The 14,648-nt window shown below is 53.3% G+C and overlaps 1 protein-coding gene across 3 annotated transcripts in view; it reads right to left on the bottom strand.

Moving 5' to 3' along the window:
• FAM131B (family with sequence similarity 131 member B) overlaps nucleotides 1-14,648 on the bottom strand; it is a 446,901-nt gene that overhangs the window by 16,937 nt on the left and 415,316 nt on the right. The gene's annotated exons all lie outside the window — the stretch shown is intronic.

A 14,648-nucleotide genomic window follows, 5' to 3' on the forward strand; every position in this document is an offset into this window, starting at 1 on the left:
AAGGGTGAGACTTAGCGATTGCAGTCTTTCAAAAGTCTTCCCCAGCTTCCTCAGATGGTCTACCTCGGTCTTTGCGAACACCAGAATATCATCGCTGATGTTTAAGACGCCCTCCAGGTCTGCAAGGGCACCTCCAATAATATTCTGAAAGACCTCTGCAGCCGATGATACTCCGAAGCTGAGTCTCTTGTATTGGTAGAGGCCCCGGTGAGTGGTGAAGATGGTGATATACCGAGACTCCGGATGGAGAATGACCTGGTGATATCCTGCTCGGAGATCTAATTTGGAGAAGAAACGAGTCCCTTGCACCTCCGCAATAATGTCATCGATGGTAGGGGTGAGATGACGCTCCCTCTTGATGGCCTTGTTGGGGAGCCTCATATCTACACAAATGCGGACAGAGTCAGGTTGCTTGGGCTTCCTAGCCACAACGATCGGGGATACCCAAGGAGTAGAGCCCTCCACTTTTTCAATAATGTCCAAATTCACCAGGTTGTCCAGCTCCTTATCCACCTGCTCCCTGAGATGGAACGGTACCCTCTAGTGTTTCAGGGCAACAGGCTGCACAGACTCGTCGATGTGCAACCACACCGGGTCACCAGTCATCATTCCAATGCCCTTGAAGAGGGCGGCATATTTATCGAGTAAGTCATTGATGTCTTTGAGATACACCGAGTACGCGAAGCTGACAATTCCGAGGGCCTCCGCAGCCGCACAGCTTAGCAGAGTGTTGTTGCTCACGGGTGTCACGTAGAAATGGGCTTTGATCTGCAAGCCCTCATGCTCCACCTTCGCTATGAATGCACCGTCCAGTGGTATCGGTTCCAGTCCTCCAAACGCAAATATACAGGCCCTCAGTGTGAGCAGCTTCGGGGGGGATTCAAGGGTGTCATAGTGCCCCCTGGCCATCACATTGACCGAGGCTCCCGTGTCCAGCAGCACCGGGACAGGCGAATGATTGATCTCAACCACACACCTCGGCTGCCTTCTGTTCTTTCCTTTTAGGACCTCCACACTGGAGACAAAGAAAGTGTTCTCTTTATCCTCCTCTGCCTCCTCCTCCTGGGCATCCTCCCTGCCCTGGTCCACCTGGGCCACATTCGGTGGGCGGTTCTGGCGCGGGACCCAAACTCGAGCCTATCCTCTCAGTACCAACACAGGCAGGGCAGCCCTGCATACCCTCGAAAAATGGTCAGGCAGGCCACACCTACCACATGTCTTTCCAGCTGCCGGACACTCTGTCGGGTGAGGGAGGTCGTATCTGCACTTCTGGCACGATTCCCCCACTCTCCCTGCTCTGTCCCGGGGTCCCACCCAGGTCTTCTCACTCCTCTTCCACCACGCCACATGGCACACACCTCCTCAGACTTTACTGAGTAGGATCCCGCCTCCATCTTAGTTGCTCGAGCTTCTGCCACCTCGTGGCAGCGGCCGAGTTCCAGTATGCGGGGCAGAGTGATACCTGGCTCTCTCAGGACCTGCCTCCTGACTTTGCCTGAGGAGCACGCCTGAATTAGCATCGTGCGAATCATGTCCTCCGCGTCTCCCCGCGCACAGCCCTGGGAGAGGCGACGCAGGCGTCCATAAAAAGTGTCTAATGTTTCATCGTCCTTTTACTTGGCCGAGAGCATGACAAACCTTTCATAGTCCACGTTGGCAAGGGGCAGGAAATGGGCCAGGGGTGCCGCCTTGGCTGCGTCATAGCTGCCATCCCCCGCAGGAAGCGACTCGAAAATTTCCTGGACCGTCTGCCCAGCGGAGTACAGCATCATGGCCACCCTGCTGTCATCATCCGTCACCTGGGCGGCCCGGAAGTACATGTCGAGACGACCAACCCATCTCCTCCACCTAGTCCCCATGCTAGACGGCGGGCCCGAGGCATCAAATTCAGGGATGGGCTGCAGGGCTGCATGGGCTCGCGCTTGGGCCATGATGGGAGGTCCTGGCTGGGCAACTGGCTGTGCAATCAGTGGCCCTTGAGGCGCAGGAGTCTGACCGCCTACTTGAGGTTGAGGGGGTGGCTGTGGAACGGCCACTGGCTGTATAGCTGGAATCACTGGAGCCTGAAGAGCTTGTTGTTGACCTCCCGCTTGGCCACCGTCCTGGGGAGGTGGTGCAGCTGCAAGGTGCCCACCGTCTTGCCCACCAGCGCCACTCATGGGCCTGAGCGCACAGGCACCCCCACACTGGGACCTGGTGGCCGCAACTCAGTCACCCACCACCACCACGCACCTGGATGCCCCTTCCACAGGCACAGAAACAGTCCAAACTGGGAAAGGTATGGTGGAATCTTGCCTTCGGGTTTGATGAACAGAAGAGATGACTGCCCACTGCAGTACTCTGCCCTGATGATGAAGAGGACGAAGAGGAGGCCACAGCAGCCTGATGATGAAGAGGACGAAGAAGCACAGTGCCCCTCCACTGCAGCAACACCAGTGGTGTAAATGTTCCAAAAATGGGTTGAGGGACAGAAGAAGAAAAACTGGGCTAGGCAGGCCCTGCCATGTTAGCCCTTCTCTTTGCTCTCACTCGACGTAGGAGGCCCAAATGTGAAGTAAAAATCAAAAATTGGGCATGTTTATGCAGGTTAGACTGCCTGCACGCAGTTTGTCCAAGAATTAGACCTGGATCACCTTCCCCATCCAAACCGGAGCTTGGAGAAGTTCCACAATCGTTTTAACAAAATGGCCGCCAGCCGCGTGTGCGATCCGCGGCCACGGCGTGAAACAAAATGTCATCTGTTCCGTTTCGTTTTAGAAAACGTGTGACATCGATCACCGCCGGGCCAAGGCATCCGCATCCACTCGTCGCCACTGTTGGGGGTCGGTCGGGGCCCCCATGCGGTCCCGTAAGCCCCCGCTCCCGACACACACACATGTCTTGCCGGTTCGGGTTTCCCGGTCGCTCTGACGCGGCCGGGAATGCCCCGTTTATTTGCACGTCACATCACGGGGCAGCGCCACAGCGGACTGCCCATTAGAAGGTTTGTGTGGTATGTTTTTGGCAGGGCTGGATCTATCATCGTTGAGTGTGAAAGAGAGGGAAAGGCTAGAAGCGACGGGTTCAGTGCAGGAGGTGAAGGGTGCTAAAGAGTAGATGGAGGTTAGGATGCGTTAGGAATGGGAAGAGGAAAGGAGCATCTGTAGCCTGCGCCTGCCCGAGTGGTTTGGAGTTTGGGGAAATGGAGGCTCCGGCGTGGGACTACATTACCCAGCCGCCTCATGGCTAAGGCACATATGTCATGGTATCAGCCGCTACGAGGCTGCCATTCTTCATTCCAACCGCAGCAGAGGGCCTTGGCCGCCGCGCGCCTCCACAGTGAGATACTTCTCTCGTTCCCGGGCCACAGCAGTGATTGTGGAGTCTGAACGCTAGACGGTATCTCAGCAGGAGCTGGCGGCACGACCTCCAGCTCTCAACGCCGGTTCATTCATGCCCTTGCACTCGTGCACGAGTTCAGGGGCCTCATTTAAGTGGCATTTGACACACCGCACACGTTATTATTTTTGAACCTAACAGGGGGCAAGTAATGACCGCCTTGTTCTGGTTTCTTTTTTGCAGCAAAGGTTTCTTTCTTGGACTGTTTGGAACTGTGGATCCTACGAGGGGTGTCAAATTGAAGTGTTAGTAGGGTGGGAGCACTCCGGGTGAATTTGGGTAACAGGGGGAATGAGGTGTGTACGTATTTGGGAACGAGCAGGACATTGATGGAACAGGAGTGAAAAAGGTATTCACATGTACTCTGCTTGGAAGGTTTATGTGAATTTGGCTCAAAGCAGAGCATGTTGGCCAAGATCAAAGGAATCATTGCAGAAAGTAGGGACAGGCCTAGGGTGGCAAGTTCTGGAAATAAGTGAGCAACAGGGCAATAGAGTGATACAGGTTTTCAGTGATGTTTCATGCTTGTGTTCTATGTATTTACCCTACTTCCCCTATGCCTATCCTCTGACATTTCCCTAACCCTCTTCCTGGTTAACCTAACTTCCCCATACCTATCCACAACCTCTGCCTAACCATCTTCCCCCCATTGGTTGTCTGGAGGTGGCCTGTATATTCAAACTAGACATCTCCTGGCAACCATGGTGGAAGGGTGCTGTACATGCAGCTTCCGTGGTTGGGTTTCCGACAGGAGGTCGCCTGGAACGAACGGGGTTGCTGGGGTGCATCAGCAAAAGCAATACAGTCGGAGAATTTCAGACTGGGGGAATACACAACAGGGGATTCCCCCCCTTTTTGTTCAACTAATCATTGAAATCTTCATTGGCAGCTGTCCATCAAAATGTGTTTGTCCTTGGAACCGTGTGACACCACGTGGTAGTCACTATATCTAGCCCCGACTCTTTAATGTTCGAGCGATTCTTGTACTTTGGTAAGTTCTCGAGCTAGAAAGTGAATTGGGGCCATAGTGAGGTGTTTTAGGGCGCACTTCCAGGATAGTGGGCTGAAATGGGCAAAGGAGGAGGTTAGGTATTTAGGGTAGAACTTGTCAAGGATGTTTCTAGAATGCTGTCATGTAATGTGCGAGTTAAGGTGGACATATAGAGATGACAGGCTTAAGCCTGTCACTCTGGGGGAAGTTTAGGGCTGTGAACATGGTCCTGCTACCATCATTGCCTATGCATTGTCATCATTAGATAAGGACCTCAAGCAGATCTAAAAAACCTTCAGGGACTTTCTGTGGGCGAGAGGAAGAGGGGTGAAGTTTGGGAGGGAGGTGAGGAATGATCACAGGGTGTTCCTGCAACATGCCGCGGGGCGCTGCTAGAAGAGAAAGAGTTGCTAATCTGGGGGCAGAACTGTGCATGGATTCATAGCTTCGAGGCACTGCTCACTATGAGGCCCCATTTACCCTTGGCGAGCACGGGCGCCAACTGTGAAAAGCTACTGTGAAGAATTAGGGGGGATACATTCCCTCACTAATCAGAGATTACTCTACAAAATGGGAGGGTTCTTTGCACGGATTCTGGAACCAGTCTGAGGATGACACGTGAGTACTTGAAATTGGAGAGGCATCAGATGTTGGGAGACCTGCCCGAGACCATGCGCGCCTCTGGGATTTGGGACCTGCCAGAAGCTTATAAGCTCCCACATCTTGGGTGTCTCACAGGACTAGGAGATGAGTATAGGGAACAATGGGGAGCTGACCTGGGGGCAATGATACAAGGGGAGACCCTCTGTGGGAACATTAAGAAGAGAAACCACTACCTTAACCATGCAACAATGGTGAAGTGCAATTATTGGTCCCCAGTGAAGATGCTTGAGCTCGAGCTGGGAACAGGCCATGCCATCTGAGGCGGTCTTTCTGTTATGTCCTTTTGGGAGAAGGTCTTTGAGTGACCATCCTTCATGGTCCCCGATTGGCGGTGGGTGTCTGCACCCCTTACCCCTTGATGCCCCAAGGTGGAAGACTGGGCTATGGAGCGGGTTCCGCATTCTAGATATTCAGACATAGTGGGATTACGTCCTTCTTTGGGGGAGCTTCCAGGAGCTCTAGGACATATTCCTGCACGGCTGTACTTCGAAGCCAGCCTCAGTCACTTGGGAGATGTTATGAGGCCAGGGTCGGAATGGCCTATCGGCCATTCGGCTGGGGGCTGAACACAACTGACCGTGGGAATATAATTAGCCGGTTTTATGCAGTGCCCTGGGGCCGGTTTTAGCTGCGCTTGCTAAATAATATTTGTTTTTTTTAACTGGAAGTTATAAGAAGTGATTCATAATTATTGCCCTGCCACCGCACGGCACATGGCAGATCCATGCTGACTGGCCTGCATGCGCACTGTGCACATTCATCAAAGAAAGCTAACACTTACTTCCTAAGTGTTCCCTTTGATTTGATGAATGCTGCATGCATCACAAAAGCACTGTCAGATTTGTTGCAAGCATAGGGCCGGCAGCATGGTGCTGCCAGCGAGCAGGCTCGGCTGCACTCTCTTTCTCAGAGACTCTCAGAGTGTCAGTTACACAAAAATGATGGGGGTGGTGCTGGCCGGGGTGTCTGTGTGAGTTGAGGGGCCAGCTGAGCTTTGCGTTCGGTCACTTCACTCATATTTTGTTTCCTTTTGCTAAATGGGGGCGAGGCTAGTCCGGGGCTGGCAGCCTGCCTGACCTCAGTCTGACTCCGCCTCGACTCGAGGAGCGACCAGGGCAGGGGCAGGGACTGTGGCTGCTGTTGCTGCTATAGAGGGCAGCGTGTTAAACAGCATTTAATCTCTAACTTGAAGCCTTAGGTTCTGTCCCTCTTTGATCTCTGGCGTTTCACACCTTCTCTGTGTGTGCTTCACGCTCTATGATTCCCAGACCCCCACTCACCTCTCCCCCTAGGTCTCTTCCTCCTGTCACTGCACTCCCCCCCTTTACTGTTATCTCTTAATCTTCATAAGTTTTTTTGCGAGGGAGATTTCCGCACTGTTACATTTTGCTACATTGCCCTTCTATGAGGAATGCCGAAAGCAGCTGGGAATACAGGCCTGGGACTAGGAGGATGGTGCAGGAATCACTAACGTGGGAGGACGGTCCAGGAATCACTAACGTGGGAGGACGGTGCAGGAATCACTAACGTGGGAGGACGGTCCAAGAATCACTAACGTTCAAGGACAGTGCAGGAATCACTAACGTGCGAGGACGGTGCAGGAATCACTAACGTGGGAGGACAGTGCAGGAATCACTAACGTGCAAGGACGGTGTAGGAATCACTAACGTGGGAGGGCGGTGCAGGAATCACTAACGTGTGAGGACGGTGCAGGAATCACTAACATGGGAGGACGGTGCAGAAATCACTAACGTGGGAGGACGGTGAAGGAATCACTAACGTGCGAGGACGGTGCAGGAATCACTAACGTGGGAGGATGGTGCAGGAATCACTAATGTGGAAGGACGGTGCAGGAATCACTAGCGTGCGAGGACGGTCTAGGAATCACTAACGTGCAAGGACGGTGCAGGAATCACTAACGTGGGAGGACGGAGCAGGAATCCCTAACGTGGGAAGACGGTAAAGGAATCACTAATGTGCGAGGACAGTGCAGGAATCACTAACGTGTGAGGACGGTGCAGGAATCATTAACGTGGGAGGACGGTCCAGAAATCACTAACGTGCAGGGACGGTGCAGGAATCACTAACGTGGGAGGACGGTGCAGGAATCACTAACGTGCAAGGACGGTGCAGGAATCACTAAAGTGCAAGCACGGTGAAGGAAACACTAACGTGGGAGGATGGTGCAGGAATCACTAACGTGGGAGGACGGTCTAGGAATCACTAACGTACAAGGACGGTGCAGGAATCACTAACGTGCGAGGACGGTGCAGGAATCACTAACATGGGAGGACGGTGCAGGAATCCCTAACGTGGGAGTAAGGTGCAGGAATCACTAACATGGGAGGACGGTGCAGGAATCACTAATGCGGGAGGACGGTGCAGGAATCACTAACGTGCAAGGATGGTGCAGGAATCACTAACGTGGCAGGATGGTGCAGGAATCACTAACGTGGGAGGACGGTGCAGGAATCACTAACGTGCGAGGACAGTGCAGGAATCACTAACGTGGGAGGACGGTGCAGGAATCATTAACGTGGGAGGACTGTCCAGGAATCACTAACGTGGAAGGACGGTGCAGGAATCACTAACGTGGGAGGACGGTGCAGGAATCACTAATGCGGGAGGATGGTGCAGGAATTACTAATGTGCGAGGACAGTGCGGGAATCACTAATGTGGGAGGAAGGTTTGGAAATCACTAATGTGGGAGGACGGTCCAGGAATCACTAACGTGCGAGGACGGTGCAGGAATCACTAACGTGGGAGGACGGTGCAGGAATCTCTAACGTGCGAGGACAGTGCAGGAATCACTAACGTGGGAGGACGGTGCAGGAATCATTAATGTGGGAGGCCGGTCCAGGAATCACTAATGTGGAAGGACGGTGCAGGAATCACTAACGTGGGAGGACGGTGCAGGAATCACTAACGTGGGAGGACGGTGCAGGAATCACTAACGTGCGAGGACGGTGCAGGAATCATTAACGTGGGAGGACGGTCCAGGAATCACTAACGTGCGAGGATGGTGCAGGAATCACTAACGTGGGAGGACGGTGCAGGAATCACTAACATGCAAGGACGGTGCAGGAATCACTAACGTGCGAGGATGGTGCAGGAATCACTAACGTGGGAAGATGGTGCAGGAATCACTAACATGGGAGGATGTTCCAGGAATCACTAACGTGCAAGGACGGAGCAGGAATCACCAACGTGCGAGGACGGTGCAGGAATCACTAACATGGGAGGACGGTGCAGGAATCACTAACGTGGCAGGAAAGTGCAGGAATCACTAACGTGTGAGGACGGTGCAGGAATCACTAACGTGCGAGGACGGTGCAGGAATCACTAACGTGGGAGGAAGGTGCAGGAATCACTAACGTGTGAGGATGGTGCGGGAATCACTAACGTGGGAGGACGTTGCAGGAATCACTAACGTGTGAGGACGGTGCAGGAATCACTAACGTGGGAGGACGGTGCAGGATTCACTAACGTGGGAGGACGGTGCAGGAATCACTAACGTGGGAGGACGGTCCAGGAATCACTAACGTGGGAGGATGTTGCAGGAATTACTAACGTGGGTGGACGGTGCAGGAATCACTAATGTGGAAGGACGGTCCAGGAATCACTAACGTGCGAGGATGGTGCAGGAATCACTAATGTGCGAGGACGGTGCAGGAATCACTAACGTAGGAGGACGGTCCAGGAATCACTAACGTGGGAGGACGGTGCAGGAATCACTAACGTGGGAGTACGCTGCAGGATTCACTAATGTGGGAGGACGGTGCAGGAATCACTTACGTGGGAGGATGGTCCAGGAATCTCTAACGTGGGGGACGGTGCAGGAATCACTAACGTGCGAGTACGGTGCAGGAATCACTAACGTGAGAGGACGTTGCAGGAATCACTAACGTGGGAGGACGGTGCAGGAATCACTTATGTGGGAGGACGGTCCAGGAATCTCTAACGTGGGAGGACGGTGCAGGAATCACTAACCTGCAAGTACGGTGCAGGAATCACTAACGTGGGAGGACGGTGCAGGATTCACTAACATGGGAGGACGGTGCAGGAATCACTAATGTGCGAGGATGGTGCAGGATTCACTAACGTGCGAGGACGGTCCAGGAATCACTAACGTGGGAGGGCAGTGCAGGAATCACTAACGTGGGAGGACGGTGCAGGAATCACTAACGTGGGAGGATGGTGCAGGAATCACTAACGTGCCGGGACCGTGCAGAAATCACTAACGTGGGAGGACGGTGCAGGAATCACTAATGTGGGGGGACGGTGCAGGAATCACTAACGTGCGGGGACGGTGCAGGAATCACTAACTTGGGAGGACGGTCCAGGAATCATTAACGTGGGAGGACGGTGCAGGAATCACTAACGTGGGAGGATGGTGCAGGAATCACTAACGTGGGAGGAAGGTCCAGGAATCACTAACGTGGGGGGATGGTGCAGGAATCACTAACGTGCGAGGACACTGCAGGAATCACTAAAGTGGGAGGACGGTGCAGGATTCACTAACGTGGGAGGACGGTGCAGGAATCACTAACGTGGGAGGACGGTCCAGGAATCACTAACGTGGGAGGACGGTCCAGGAATCACTAACGTGGGAGGACGGTGCAGGAATCACTAACGTGGGAGGACGGTCCAGGAATCACTAACGTGCGAGGACGGTGCAGGAATCACTAACGTGGGAGGACGGTCCAGGAATCACTAACGTGGGAGGACGGTGCAGGAATCACTAACGTGGGAGGACGGTCCAGGAATCACTAACGTGCGAGGACGGTGCAGGAATCACTAATGTGGGAGGACGGTCCAGGAATCACTAATGTGCGAGGATGGTGCAGGATTCACTAACGTGCGAGGACGGTCCAGGAATCACTAACGTGGGAGGGCGGTGCAGGAATCACTAACGTGGGAGGATGGTGCAGGAATCATTAACGTGGGAGGACGGTGCAGGATTCACTAATGTGGGGGGACGGTCCAGGAATCACTAACGTGGGAGGACGGTGCACGAATCACTAACGTGGGAGGACGGTGCAGGAATCACTAACGTGGGAGGACAGTGCAGGAATCACTAACATGCAAGGACGGTGCAGGAATCACTAACGTGGGAGGACGGTGCAGGATTCACTAACGTGGGAGGGTGGTCAGGAATCACTAACGTGGGAGGACGGTCCAGGAATCACTAACATGGGAGGACGTTGCAGGAATCACTAACGTGGGAGGACGGTCCAGGAATCACTAATGTGGGAGGACGGTCCAGGAATCACTAACATGGGAGGATGGTGCAGCAATCACTAAAATGGGAGGACAGTGCAGGAATCACTAACGTGGGAGGACGGTCCAGGAATCACTAACGTGGGAGGACGGTCCAGGAATCACTTACGTGGGAGGATGGTCCAGGAATCTCTAACGTGGGGGGACAGTGCAGGAATCACTAATGTGCAAGTACGGTGCAGGAATCACTAACGTGAGAGGACGTTGCAGGAATCACTAATGTGGGAGGACGGTGCAGGAATCACTAATGTGGAAGGACGGTCCAGGAATCACTAACGTGCGAGGATGGTGCAGGATTCACTAATGTGGGAGGACGGTGCAGGAATCACTTACGTGGGAGGACGGTCCAGGAATCACTAACGTGGGAGGACGGTGCAGGAATCACTAACGTGGGAGGACTGTCCAGGAATCACTAACATGAGTAAACGACGATTGCGGCAGTTTTTCTTTATGTTCGCCATTTTATTTGTGAGTGATGATGGGGCTCAGGGTGATATACAACGGGTGTGTCGTTTATTTCATCCACATTATATTTAATTGTCCTAAAGTTTTTTCCACTGTACATACAACTCAACATGTTTATGATTAAATAAAACAGATCTGTGGGGACATCACGTGATCGCGGGAGCGTGTTCTCGCGAGATCTCGGCATAACGTGATCTCGCGAGCCCACGCTCCGCGGGAAAACGTTCCCGCCAGTGTTGATGCAACGGGCAGACCAAGCAGGTCATGCCACAGCGCTGCTCCTGATAAGGAGGCAATAACAGGAGGTTTTGAGCAGCCTCCAGTCACAGCTTCTAGGGCATAAGTCCACAGCCACAGGAGGCTACATGGGGGCCCTAGAAGCTTGCAGCGTGCCATCATTGTGCACACCCTTCCCACAGTGAGTTAAATGGGAAGCCATGAAGTTGAACTGAACCGAACTGTGAGTAAATGTTTGTCCCGAGTTAAGGCAGTTTAAGGTCCACCCGTTTGTCTTACAATAAAGACAGTTGGAACCCCTTACAGCATCCTGTCATCCTTTAAGGCCACAACATAGATGGCGACGAGGATATCAAAATACCCACGGGCCCACCATGCAAGGCGCCACACCGCCCCCTGCCTTTCTCCCTTCACCAGGGACACCAGAAATTCCATGGATGCAATGGGAGCCCCTTTTCTCCACCTATCTGGAAGCAGTGGGCGGCACGCGGTATGCCCCCGTCAGGAAGAGGGCGATGCTGTTAAATGCATTGGGGGTTGAAGGTCAACGCATTTTTGCCAGTTTGAAGGCAATACCTGCGGCCGATGACGACGACGACGACGTCTACAAGGAAGCGACTCGTCGCATTGTGAAGAGGTTCACCAATAAGGAGAACGTTGTACTGCACAGGCTGAGGTTCTACACCCGCAAACAAGAAGGGAGCGAACCCGTGGACGACTACATCACCAGGATGACGGAGCTGGCTTCTCTTTGCGCCTTTGGCGAAAACGCAGAACAGGTCATCTGCGACATGCTTGTCATTCACACTAACTCTAGGAAAGTGCAGGACACGTTCATACAAGAAAAGGAGGTCACCCTTGACAAGGCCATCCAAATTGCCAGCGCGGAGGAAGAAACCTCCAGAAGACGCAAAGAGGCGGGAAGTCACCTGCCCGTGCCCGAACTTGGGGCACTACAATGGAGAGGGCGCAGAGATAAGCAGTCCCACGACGGCCCCAGAGACAAAGGTCCCAGGCAAAAGGAGGCACCCAAATGCTATAGATGCACCAGCACCAAGGACATGGCGAATGATCGCGACTGCTCCGCCAGGAATAAGGGGTGCTCTAAGTGCGGACGCATTGGTCACGTGGCTCCGGCATGCACGTGGCGGGAGAAAACTGTTTCCCGTGTCGATGGTGACTGCGCTTCAAGCGATGATGACGATCTACAGGACAGACCCATGGTCGTCATGGTCAATGCCCCCCATGCCAGGAGGGAAAAGCTCCACTGCACTATTAAGGTTGACAGAATGGAAACCCGCGTCATGGCAGACTCGGGATCTGACCTCACTATCCTCCCCATCAACACATACAAGGAGATGATGGGACGAGCACAAGTAGAGATCAGAATGACCAGGCAAAAACCGACTGTGTTCGGTGGTGCAACTGTCGACCTTTTAGGCTACATCAAAGCCCGGATCGATTTCAAAGGGAGGTCTACCAGCACCAAAGTGTATTTCTCACCCAAAGGCCCAGCCGTGCTGGGATGGGACGATCAACAAAAACTCAGCATGAAACTAGATCCCAGCACTCCGGAACAGGTACTTATGGTCTCCTCAGGAGCAGCGCAAAATTTCAAGGAGATGTTCCCGAACCTGTTTTCCGAGAACCCAGGGAAGGTGAGAAACTTTGTCCACAAGATTCGCCTGAAACCCAATGCGGTCCCGGTGAAACACAAAGTCAGGGCAGTACCTGCCACAGCGAGACCCGCATTGGATGCCCACCTTCGGAAGATGGTCGAAGAAGGAACCATCGAGACCGTGGAATCCTCAGAGTGGCTGAGTCCAGTAGTTTTGGTCAAAAAGAAATCCAGCAACGACCTCAGGATTTGCATCGACCTAAGAAGCCTCAATCTAGAGGTAATCACGGATAGCTTTCCCACTCCCCAGCATCAACGAAATCGTCCTCATGATGAAAGAGGCGGCGATCTTCTCTAAGCTGAACATGCATGATGCCTATCACCAGATTCCCCTGCACAAATCCTCTCGCCCTCTTACAGCGTTCATCACTCCTTTCGGCACCTTCCAATATACCAGCATGCCATTTGGGTTGTCGTCGGCAGCATCCACATTTCAGAGGATGATGAACTCCTTACTTAAAGGACTCACGATTGTTTCCTTCTTTCAAAATGATATTCTTGTGTATGCCAAAGACAACGAGACCCATGACAAGGCACTCAGGACAGTCTTGAGCAGGCTTCAAGAGGAGGGCATTCACCTACGCCATGAAAAATGCGTCTTCGGAGTGAACAAGGTAGAATACCTTGGGTACTGCATCTCAAGTGATGGCGTCTGTCCCAAGAAGAACCTCATGCAGGCCATAACAGAAGCCCCGGCTCTATTGTCCAAAGAGGAGTTACGCTCATTCCTGGGCCTAGCGGACTACTATGCCAAATTCGTCCCTAGATTCTCTGAGGCCACGTCTCCCATGAGGGAGCTTCTGAAGAAGGGGGCAGCCTACTCTTGGGGCCCGGAACAGAACGAAGCTTTCTGTGAAATCAAAAAGAGAATTCTACACGCGCCGTGCCTGAAACCATACAACCCTGAATGGGACACCTGCATTACCACAGACGCCAGCGCGTATGGCCTGGGGGCCACCTTGACCCAGGAGAAGGGAGACAGTTAGAATATTGTGGCGTTTGCATCCAAAGCGCTGTCATCATCGGAGAAGAATTACTCCACGGTTGAGAAAGAAATGTTGGCATGCGCATGGGCCTTCGACTACTTCAGATCGTACGTATGGGGGACGAGATTCAAGCTGATCACCGACCACAAACCCCTCATTCACATGTTGAGCCCGGGGGGCACCAAGACTGCCCCCCCCCGAGGCTGGCCAGGATCGCCGCAAAGCTTCAAGAATATACATACGAGATAGCCCACGTTGCGGGTTGGAAAAACGCACAAGCGGACTGCATGTCCAGACTCCTGAACCAAAGCGCCCCCGGTACCACATTCTTGGAAGATGAATGTGTCGTAGCCTCCATCAGTGACTTAAGGAACGGCGAATACATGGACCTGAGTGAGCGCCACTGGCAGGAGGAGTTCGAACAGGGCGATGCCCTACGGCACGTTAGTACCTAGGTTCGCGAAGGATGGCCCAACGAGAGAGCGATCCCCGAAGGCCTTCGTCCCTACTGGAAAGTGAACGAGGAAATCACCACCATGAACGGTCTCATCCTCAGAGGTGATCAAATCATCCCGCCCAGCGGAATCCGCAAGGTGATACTGTGCAAAGCACACTCAGGCCACCTGGGATGCAACATGACCAGACGCAGGATACGCGACACCTACTGGTGGCCAGGCATGGACCAGGACATAAGACAAATGGTCTAAAGGTGCCATGAGTGCACCAACAGTGACAAGCACCTAGCCGTGAGGCAAGCCCCCATGCTGCCCACCGAAGTCCCCAAAGGGGGGTGGCGAAAACTAGGTCTGGATTTCATTGGGCCCCTGGACAACATGCCCCAAGAACACAAATACGGGATAGTCATGGTCGACTACTTCTCCATATGGTGGAAGCTGACTTCACCTCAGACATCACCACAAGCACAGTCATTGAAGCACTCACCGCCGTATTCCAGCAGGAAGGTCTACC

This window comes from Ambystoma mexicanum, chromosome 3p (assembly GCF_040938575.1).
Source record: "Ambystoma mexicanum isolate Mex_15411 chromosome 3p, UKY_AmexF1_1, whole genome shotgun sequence".
NCBI classification, from domain to species: domain Eukaryota; kingdom Metazoa; phylum Chordata; class Amphibia; order Caudata; family Ambystomatidae; genus Ambystoma; species Ambystoma mexicanum.